Here is a 12,073-nt window from a genome sequence, read left to right on the forward strand (position 1 = left end):
TTATGATCATATGTTTACCAATATAGTGCACTGTAAAAAGAAAAGTTCTCAAAAATAAAATAAAACATGAAAGGTTGACTTATAGGAAGGGTTATACTCTTTAACAAATTTTCAATTCAATTAATAGTATAGTTATATTTTGATACTGACTAAAATGCAATGCAATAGCTAATGTTTATGAAAAAATTACTAAATTGCAGTGCTTGTCGTTAAATTATTTAAATGAACTATTAAATATATCAAATTTTGTACTACCATGTCTGTGATATTAGTGGACTGAAATGGTACTTGAAAGGAGATAGTAAAGGTTGATGTTGGTCAGTGTTTAATGCTAACAATGTGTAGTGGCATCATCTACAAATCAAATTTGAAGATTATATGTCACTCTTGATACACTTTTACCTTATGGTAGTCAAAGTTCCATGAAATTTAAAAGAAGTCATCCATGTAATGATGCTATCTTTGTGCTATTAATATGATACATTTAAGGATGAAATTTTCCACTTGAACACTGTAAACTGGGATCCACATGGTATCATTGTGACCTCTATCAGATGTCTCTGGTGCAAAGTTATAAATAAACTTTTAATATTGCTCACTTGTTTGTGTTTCTCATATGAAAGAAGACAGTAAATTATTTTTCTACTTCTTCAGTCACTTATTCTGATATTAATTAAGATAGGTAATAATAAACTTTCTAATTTCTTGAAGTTGCAATACTAAAAAGAGTTTACTCTAGATTTGTATATTTTGTATGGATGTTTTGTTTGTTTTGTTTTTGTTTTTGGGCCAGGCCCGGTGACACTCAGGAGTTACTCCTGGCTATTCTCACAAGTCGCTCCTAGCTTGGGAACTGCCCATTGTTTTGTGATGCCAGGGATTCAACCGAGTTTCATCCTGGATCAGCTGCTTGCAAGGCAAACACCTTACCGCTGGGCTATTGCTCCGGCCCCTGAAGACAGAATTTTTATAATTTTAGCACTTATACTAAGTCAACACTCTTATTACTTTTATGCTGAAGGTTCTAATATTTTAGTAAATTTTATAATTCACGATAATATTTATTATTTTCAGGGGTATACTCCCTGACACACTCAAGGTTTGCTCCTAGTATTTTGCTCAATGATCAAGTTAACTGTTCTTAGATGACAATAAAAAATACTGGAATCACCTTCTTTTTCCCCCTGGTCTCGCAAACCAAGAATGAAAGCCTCTAGAAGGACTCCGCCCATTTCCGGAGTATCTGATTCATTTTTTTCTTTTTCTTTTCCTCCAGGTTATTACTTTTCACTTCTTCAACCAAAACCACATAACTTGAACTATCTAGTCCTGCCCCCCAGTTAGAGGGGGAAATAAGGAGGCACCAAGACCAAACAGGTGCAAGACTACTAAGGATTAAACTAGGTACAGAGGGGACCACATATTCTAGCAGCCCCAGGGGTGAGGGAGGAGGATATTGGAGGTAGGACGAAAACGGAAGTGTAGAGAGGACAAATCGGTAATAGGGATCCCACTGATTTTATGTAAATATGTCCCTAAAATATTATTGTCAACAATATGTAAGCCACTGTGATCAAAATAAAAATTATATTAAAAATTTAATCATATTTCAAAATGTAGATCCTTCTATAATTTTATTAAGAAAATATTCTGCTCTATTAGAAGGAATTGGAACTTACTTTTAGATGTATTTATCAACTGCACATATTTCTTGTTACACTTCTGGATTATTTTACTTATTATCTAGTTATTATTCTTTTTTATTTTGTTTTTATTTTTGAGTCACACCGGGGAGTGCTCAGGGGTTACTCCTGGATCTACACTCAGAAATTGCTCCTGGCAGGCTCAGAAACCATATGAGTTGCCGAGATTTGAACCACCGACCTTCTGCATGCAAGGCAAATGCCTTACCTCCATGCTATCTCTCCGGTCCCTATCTAGTTATTAGTATCCTATCATTTGTTGTTAACTTATGTTTTTTTTAATAAAAAATGCTTCAGGTATTTGCGTGTCATCCTTGTCAGGGGCCATGCTAATCTTCTCTATATTGTTAACTTACCTTTTATAAGAAGGTATTAATTTATTTTTATGGCAATTCTATTGTTTTTCAGTGTCTAAAACTAATTTTTGGAATTGAGTATATAGGCCAAAAAATTAATTAAGGAATAAAAATCATAGGCTATTAATTTATACTAAATTTTAAGCTACTGGAAATAATCTTATATTAAGAAGTAAAAGTAATTTTTCTTAATTAACAATTAGTACTTCTATAAAAGAATTTCTAGTCTTTTAACTTGTGAAACCTAGCCATGACAATTAAAATACTTTGTAAAATATAATTAAATATGTGGAGCAAGGTTTTTAATAGATCAATATTTAAGGTTCATTCTAGTTTACATGTGAGTTCACTGAGCTACTTAGGACCATCTGTCAACTTATTTTATAATCAGTTGCATCAATGAGTGCCAAGGAAGCATTATTATTTTTATATGAATCTTAGCACAAAAATAGGAAAAAATTGTAGCATTTAGACAGACTTTCAATTAAAAACAAAATGGGGCTGGAGAAATAGCATGGAGGTGGAGCATTTGCCTTGCATGCAGAAGAATGGTGTTTTGAATCTTGATATCTCATATGATGCCCTAAGCCTGCCAGGACAGATTTCTGAGGGTAGAGCCAGGAGTAACCCCTGAGCACTGCCATGTGTGACCCAAAAATCAAAATAAATATATATATATATAAATAAATATAAACAAAAGTGTAAAAATTCATTTAATAAAATTAACAGAATAAACAAGTTTAAGTTGTCTAAGTACAAAGCACTTTGAAACATCATGAAATACTGAAATATATCAAGAAATAATTTATTGATACATTTTTAAAATACTTTTCAATTGAATATTTTATTAATTGGAAGATTTATATATATATATATATATAAAGGTGTATATAGATTTTAGACTTCATATGTTTCTGCTGTTTATTTTTCTGCAGTCAGGAGTAATCCCTAAGCACCACCAAGTGTGTACAAAGTAAAAAATTATAATATATATATATAAATTATATAAAAATTATATACATAAATGGGTCATGCTATAGAGAAGACATACTACCATGGTGGAAGAGAACTAAGGAAGGACTAAAGATTTATCTTTATAAAAGAAAATATATAAAATTAACTCTATAAATAGATATAAAAAATTCAAAATTTAAGATCTTGTCAATAATTTTGTCTTAAGAGTAGAGTTTTCATTGAGACAATTAACAATGTTAATGTTAACTTCTACAAGTTTCCTCTGATGATAATGCAAAAAAAATGGTGTTCTGAAAAAACAAAAGAGAAAATAGATTTGTTTATTTTTCTGCACTCTATTCAACATAAGTGCTTTTTTCCCCCCAGCTATTGGGTCACACCCGGATGCTCTCAGGGGTTACTTCTGGCTCTTCACTCAGGAATTGATCCTACTAGGCTCAAGGGACCATTGGGTTGCCGAGGTCAAATCCCAGGTTCATCCTGTGTGAAAGGCAAATGCCCTACTTCTATGCTATAGCTTCAGATCCTACTATTAATGGGTTTATCATTCCAGAAATAGTTTCCATAAATAGTTTACACCTTTGCAAATTAGGTATACATTTTTTATTTAATAATCTTGATTACAGACATGATCGTTGATGGGTTTCAGTCATATAAGAACACCCCTCTTTCCCAGTGCAACATTCCCATCACCAATGCCCCCATTCTCCCTCTTATGCCCCTCTTCTGTATTTGAGACAGGCTTTCTATGAGACTTCTACTACAATCAATAAAAATCAAATCTAAAAAGGGTCTAAGCCATATACTATGTAATATTATTTTTCATATTTTTACCTTAAAAATGGGTTTAGACTTTGGTGTAATAAATTTAAAATAATTTTCTAATGTTCATGAAATCAGGACAATAATAGGTTCAAATTTGAATAAATGTACTTAAATTAGAAAAGACTTCTTTAATCAAAGGCATATTTAAATTGGAAATAAAGGAATATTATAATGGAAATTTTGTGTGAGCATATTGATGAGCAGATGAATATGAAAATTAAAATATATTTGAAATATTAATATAATTATATATAAGAAGATTGAGCTATTAATAAACTATATTTTGAGAGATGTATAAGTTATAATAAAAGGAAAAAATTAAAGAGATTAAACTTATTTCATCCTTAAATCATCAACTAAAAATTTCTGTCTAAAAATATAGTTGCTAGCTATTATTTATATCACAGATTTATTTATATTACTTGCACCTTATATAAGATTTTATTTTATACAATGTTTGTTACAAAGCATATATAAAAGGATAATTTCTATGCTATATTTAAATTAACATTAAACATTTAAACATTGCTTTTCTGCAAAAAAATCCATTTTCTGTCAAATATTTAGTATCTTAATAAGGAGCATTTTTCTAAGGTTGAGGAATTGTGGAGTGAAATCGTGATATAGATGGACCAGGAAAAAAAGAACTGTATGTCAAAAGTTTAAAAAACAGTGAATAGGATAGTCAGTATAAACATTATTTTCTATTGGCCAATTTATTTTTCTCTTTCATGGCACATTTCCCCTATTAATGTGAACATTTCTTTTTTTTTTAATTCTAATAAAACAAGTTTCTCTGAGTGTAGTCAAAATTAATTAGGCCATCTCAAAATTTTAAAGTGCTAATAAAATTAAATGAGAAAAGAATAGTAGATCAGCACCCTGACTTCAATATTAATGAACATTTAATCTATTTATTGCAATCAAAATATAACTTGGAACTGATTATAATCACTTTGACTAGGGTAATCTTGGTAGCAAATAACTCTCATTAAGTATCAAGAGACAATCCGAATGAATATCTCTCATTGAGGTTCTAATTTAACATAGAATAATAAACAACACCAGATAAACTGAGAAGAAAAAAAGAATATTTGTGATTTTATGTGTTTACTTAATAGCACAGTGGTAAGGCATTTGCCTTGCACATAGCCAACAGAGGTGGAACCTTGGTTTGAATTCTCAGGCATCCTATATGGTCCCCAGAGCCTGCCAGGAGCGACTTCTGAGAGGAGAGTCAGGAGTAACCCTGAGTGCCACTATTTGTGTCCCCCAAAAAACAAACAAAAATAATAGTCTTGCTCTTCTATATACTGAGTATCATCTTTTTAAAAATTTAAAGTATCAAAAAAATAATTTTTTTCTGAGATTAGAAAAAATAGCACAGAGGACAGTAGTCTTGCCTTTTACTAAGCCTAATCAGTCTCAATATAAAATTTCTTACATGGTTCCTTGAGACAAAATAAAATGAATAGAAAAAGCAAATATAACCACCAGGAGTAATTGTTGAGTATTGAGCCAGAAGTAACAACTGAGCTTTGCTAAATGAGATGTGGCCCAAGAACTTAGAATGAAAGGAGGATAGTGGGTGATAAATATGTGGAGAGGGAGAGAGAGAGAGAGAGAGAGAGAGAGAGAGAGAGAGAGAGAGAGAGAGAGAGAGAGAGAGAGAGAGAGAGAGAGAGTGAGATAGAAAAGAGAAAAAAGTGATAAAGTGAGAGAGAAAAAGAGAGTTTTTCTATTAAGACAAAATTGGCTTTGGAAAAAGTGGATTAGGAATCATCCACTGAGTGATGGTTAACTTTCTGTGACAACTTGGTTAGGTCATAGCCCCTAACTGTTTGGACAATAGCCAGTCTAAATTTCCCTTTGAAGGGCTGGTATATTTGATGGTATGTTTTGTTTTATTTGACATTAAAATTTAAATTTGTAGCCTTTGGGTAAAGTAGGTACTACATAGAGAGAAAGGGATACTTTAAATCAGTTCAATATTTGAGAACAAAATAACTGAACCTACCCCAAAGAATTAAAATTTATTACTAGCTTACCCTCAGACTCAGTATCTGCATTAATGATTTTCTGATACTTCAATTTGCTGATTACATTTTTTGTGTAATTTATTTTATAAAACGTGTTTTACAGTTTGGTCACTGTGATAAAAATGATGGATGATAGTGTACAATTAAATGCAATGAAAAGGTATAAAAAAATTGAGGGGCTTGAGGAGGTAAGGCATTTTCCTTGCATGCAGAAGGATGGTGGTTTGAATCCTGGCACCCCATATGGTCCCCCGAGCCTGCCAGGAGCAATTTCTGAGAATAGAGCCAGAAGTAAGCCCTGAGTGCTGTCAGGTGTGACCCAAAAACAAAACAAAAAAAATTGAGATAAATATGGACATACTTATGGTGTCATGCTAACCAAGAATATCAGAAGTAAAGAGACAAATGCAGATGATCCCACTCCTATGTGGTGTATAATGAAACAAACAAAATAAATAGAAAAATTTTAGTGATAAAATTTTCAACTGATAATAGATTGTGATTGCCAGAAACAGGGGGTAAGATAGGAAAAAAATAGTTGTTTTTGATAAACAAAAGACATTTAATTATAGGGACAATCAATATACCATAGAATACACTACAGTTATGCTTTGTAAATTATTTCCTCCAAAATTATTATCATGAGAACTTAGCCCCCAAATTATAGGCATATAAAATTGAGTAACAGCTCAGGATTCAGGTTCACATGCAATGTATGGACAAGGAACTAAAAATAATTCAGTATACCATATGGTGTCTGTAGTATCACAGAGAATATCTCTTGTAAAAATTGAGCACTTCTAAGTTATTCTAATAGATCTAAGCATTACTAACTCTGAGCAGCTATGGAATGGTTTTCAAATTTGTCTGGGATCAGTTTATCTAGCTTAATTGGTGGTGACCCTGTAGAGTACAGGAGGGGGTGCGTGGGGAGGACGGAAATTTGGGGTTAATTTTTTTCTTGTTAATTTCTGGTAGTAACTTGTATATTTTCAATATTAGCCCCTTATCTTATGGGTATTGGGTGAATAGTTTTTCCCCATTCTTTCGATGACTTTTGCATCCTAGGCACCATTTCCTTTTGAGTGCAGAAGCTTCTCAGCTTAAAATAGTCCCATCAGTATATCCCCTAAATCTCTGTTTCCACTTGTTTCAAGAGTGCTGTTTCCTCTTCAAGGATGCCTTTAGTCTCAATGTCATGGAGGTTTTTTTTTTTTATCTATTTGTTATTCTATTACATCTTATGGTTTTGGGCCTGATATCAAGGTCTTTAATCCATTTGCATGGTGTTAGATGTAGGTAAATTCACTTTTTTGCAAGTGGCTGACCAGGTATGCCTACACCACTTGTTGAAGCGGCTTCCTTGCTCCATTTTGCATTTATTGCCCCTTTATCAAAAATTAATTTATTGTATATCTGGGCACATTCTCTGAATACTCAACTGCATTCCACTAATCTGAGGGTCTGTCTTTATTCAGTACTATGCTGTTCTAATGATTATAGCTTTGTCATACAATTTAAAAGTGGGGAAAGTTAAGCCTCCCATATACCTTTTCCCAAGGGATGCTCTAGCTATTTGTGGGTGTTTATTGTTCCAAATGAATTTCAGGAGTGTTTGATCTACTTCTTTGAAGAATGTCATGGCTATCTTTAGAGGGATTGCATTAAGTCTGTGCAATGCTTTGGGGGTATTGACATTTTAATGCTGTTAATCCTATCAACCCATGAACAGAATATATTTCTCCACTTTTGTGTGTCCTCTTGTTTCTTGAAGCAGTGTTATCCTATGTTAAAACAAGGAAACATATTATTATTTTTGGTAGTGCAATGCAACCTTTTTGAAACATATGTACATTGAATTAGACATTTTCAGGATGTCTGTTTTCAATCTTACATATTAAATTTTTCCCCATAATAGATACTTTTCCCCAACCTCTTTTTTTCTAAGGCTGAAGAAACAAATTAGACTAAAAATAAATCTTATTTTAAAAATTGAATAAAATAATTTGTATGACAGTGAAATTTATTGTAAGTAGGACATGGGTAGTTCTTAAGTAAAAATGGACTGTAGATACCTTTTCATAGTTTTATTTTTGGTCTTGGGATATATTCTCAATAAATAGATATTTTGATAAATAGATATTTTCAGAAATTTTCACACTGTTTTCCATAGAAGCTGATCTAGGTGACTTTCTCAGCAATAGAAAGTGAGGGTTCATTTTTCCCCAAAATATATCTGTAAGATCTGATTACTTATGCGCTTTTTGGGAAACAATCCAAGAGCCCAAGAACAGATGAAGAGGGGCCAGAGTGGTAGCATAGAGGAAAGGCATTTGCCTTGTATGTGGATGACCTAGGCTGAACGCGAGTTGGATATCGGCATCTCATATGGATGCGGGTTTGATATTGGCATCCCACATAGTCCCCTAATCCAGGAGTGATTTCTGAGTGCAGAGCCAGGAGTAACTCCTGAGAACCACTGGGTGTGGCCCAAAAATTAAAATAAAAAAAGAACAGATGAAGTGACATTCAAGTTGTAAATATAAAAGATTGGATATTATCTAGCAAATAAACCCCTTAAATTTGTTTGATTCACTGATTCATGTATAGAACAAAAATGTATCTTTCCAAATAATCAGAATTGAATATATTTAATATCTTACTAGTATATGAAATAGAAACAGTCATACTAAAGGGAAAGTAATTAGCCAATAGCAATAACCTGAGATTAAACCTAAGGAACATAGTTTGCCCAGGCGGAGTGAAGGTATAGAATGGTACTTATATACATTGATAGAAAGCTCTGATACTCTGGTGGTGGGTGTGAAAGTAACATCGTGTATCTAAAACGTTATTATTAAATAGAATTGTTGATTTATCAATATTATTAGATTATTAATGAATAATTATCTCTAGCAAATAAGTATACAAAAATGTATATAAAATGAAACATATATATCCCTGATATGCTATGATGGTATAAGTGACTTTAAGGATTTTTATATAAGGAAAATGTTTCGTATATAAAAATTACTTTTATATGTATGTCCTGAATTAAGATATATTTATCTAACCAAAATATTTTCTGGTCATGTGCCTAAATCAATGTAATTTTTATTCTGTAATTGTAAAAGTTTTTCCTGAAGTTCATAAAACCTCAATCAGTATTGGTGATATATCAAGGATGTATCATCATGGAACACATTTGCAATGGATAACAAAAAAAATTCTGTTTGGATATGTTTGGAAGATCTATCAATATAAATTCTACAATAAATTTTAGCTCTGATCTTTTAGAAATAAGTTCATTTATATCTCTTTATATCAGCTTCTAACATTTTTTGGTCAAATCCATTTATGCTCAAGGTTTACTCTTGGCTCTTTGCTCAGGTATATTTCTAGTGAACTCAGAGGTCAATATGGGATGCCTTGGGTCCAAACCTGTTTGAATCATGTACAGCAAGGCAAACACCATATTTAGTGTACTATTATGAATGCCTCAAGTGTTTTTATTATTGATAAGACTAAATTTAGACTAGTTACCTCATTTATAAGTATTGTATGCCCTTTTCTGAGATATCATTCTTTTTTTTTTCTTCACAGAATTATTTATGGTACATAGTGACAATGAATGAGGGGCATTCCCACCACCAGTGTTGTCCTTCCTCCACCCCCGTTCCCAGCATGCATCCCATATCTTCTTCATTCCCCCCCCATCCCCAGAGTACTAGTGTAACTGGTCTCTACTTTACAGCTTGTTGTAGATTATCTATTCTGTTGCTGTTTGAGTTAAAAAGGATAAGAAAAAAGGAGGAAAAAATTTGGTAGCAACTACCAAAAAAAAAAAAAAAAAAAAGAAACAGAAAAAGAAAAAATGCACCTGGATCATTCTTATCCCCTGATTGCTAATTTAGGTTATATAGCTTGATTTAACTATAAGAAAGTAGAAGAAAACTACAGATACTCTTTTTTTTTTTTACTTCATTAATTAGTAATTTTCAGGACATTTTTCTGCTTGCTTACATTCAAAAAACAGTCAATCTAAACAGTCAATCTAAAAAATTTCCAGCAGAACAATTAAGTTCAGTGTTTGAAAAATAAAATTTTCTTTTTTTGTGTATGTGTTTTGGGCCACACCCAGTGACACTCAAGGTTACCCTGGCAATGCACTCAGAAATCCCTCCTGACTGGGTGATTGAACCACTGAGATCCATCCTTGGTTAGCACTTGCAAGGCAAACGCCTTATCGCTAACGCATCACTCCGGCCCTGAAAAATTTTTTTTTCTATTTGTAACCACTTAGAGATAAATGGTCTTGCTAGTACAACACATGAAGTTTTATCAGAAATATAAACCCGTACTCTTCAACATGAATTTTACATGTTTCCACTGCAAACATTATGACTACTCTATGAACTGGTCATATTACTTAGTCTCTTCTAATGTGAAGAAAATGACACATTTTTAAAGTAATGGAAGTCAATCTGGAATTACGATAAATGCTGTACCTTGTTTTCTCTCATTTAAAAATGATCCCTTTTGTGTAGTTCTCTGTCAAATGTAAAATTAACAATAGAAAAAAACTTGTAAAAGAAAGAACGGGCATGGCAAGAATTGGAAAACTTGTGATATTTTATATCTCATTAACTTTATAAATAGCATTTGGTGCCCTAATTATCTTTTCTTTGTATATCCTTTTACAAATAATTTTAAATTTGCCTCCAGGTTATTTTATTTAAATCTAGGGATAAGAATTGAAATTCCTTCTTTGTAGGTTTTGAATTAAGTGTAATCTAAAATAATCCAAAATCAAAGCAAATCTCTGTAAGAACAGCATTTGAACTGAACGACAGTTTATATTTCTGTCCAGTTTTAAACTATTGCAATACTTTAATTGTTATTGATTGTGTTGGATTTCTCTAAAGGACTTACAAAGTCCCCAAGCAACTCCTAAAGTGAGTAGGAGGAGAGGAAAGTTGCACTCCCAAGAAAGGAATCTGCATCTTTCTCTACCTAACTTCAAAATGTGGGCTAGTGGCTGGAAGATCTAAAACTGTAGACCTTATTCTGTCGATGAATTTACAGTCGATCCTAAATCTTACCTTGCCCTGGCATTTGGAGTCTGTTGTCTTCCCTATCAGAAAAGAATTTCAGGTGAAGACTAGCAGTTAAATAAAAACAGGTTGTATTTGGAGGTACTGAGAAATCTGAGGGAAAATATAGGAAAGTGAAAGAGGAAAGAAATGGAGAGACAGAGGGAGAGAAAAAGAGAGAGAAATGAGAGGAAAGAGAGAAAGAGTAAAGGAGAGGGAAATGGGTTGAAAAAAGAGGAGAGGATGTAGGAGAGAAAAAGAGTGAGGGAAATGATAAAGGAAGGGAGAAAGAAAGTGAGAGGGAGGAGAGAAAGGGAGAGAATAAAAGAGGTAAGAAGAGGGAGAGAAGTGGAAGAAAGAGAAGTGGAAGGGGGAGAGAGAAAGAAAGAAAGAGAAAGGGAAGTGGGAGAGGAAGGGAGAGAGAGGAGAGGAAGTGAGTAGAGAGATTACAAGTGAGAGCAAGAGAGCCTCACTCAAGGGAAAGCACAGAAAGAGAACCCAGATACACAACCCAACATGAAAGTATTAAAAGTCCACACCTCAAGAGGTTATATGCAGGTGACTTGAGCTCTAACACCATGAACACAGACAATACATGTGCACCCTCCATTGTTATTAGTTGAGTTTTATAGTCTCTCCCATTCTGCCCCAAGTAGGGCTTTCTACCCAGGTAAGAATCCAGTTGCTAGGGTGGTTTGAAGGGAGAAGGTTTGGGGTAGTTGAAGACTTTTTGATATTCATTTATTGGTTTTTGTTCATGCTGGAACAGGAACAGGAATTCCCAGTAAGGAGTCAGGTCTTCTCTCTGTCTTCAGTGGTGTCACGTGAGACTATTTCTAATCAATATTAAGTCCTCCAAATATTGCCTCTTGGTTTAATTAAATCTCAAGAATTCATTTTCTTGGAGTGGGGTAGGTTCAGGTAGGGATTTTACTGCCTGCCTGCTTCAGTAACCATAACTATGTGGCTCCAAAATGAATAAAAAAAAACAACTTGTTATGCTATAAAGTAAATATGCAATATATTTATATGTATAATTTACAAATACAAATTTATTTGTATTTACCATCTCTAAAATAACT

The 12,073-nt window shown here is 33.0% G+C and overlaps 1 pseudogene; it reads right to left on the reverse strand.

Moving 5' to 3' along the window:
* Positions 1-1,980: 1,980 nt before the first annotated feature.
* Positions 1,981-2,080, reverse strand: LOC126033203 (uncharacterized; annotated as a pseudogene).
* Between the last annotated feature and the right edge of the window lie 9,993 nt (positions 2,081-12,073).

Source organism: Suncus etruscus, chromosome 16 (assembly GCF_024139225.1).
Source record: "Suncus etruscus isolate mSunEtr1 chromosome 16, mSunEtr1.pri.cur, whole genome shotgun sequence".
NCBI lineage: Eukaryota > Metazoa > Chordata > Mammalia > Eulipotyphla > Soricidae > Suncus > Suncus etruscus.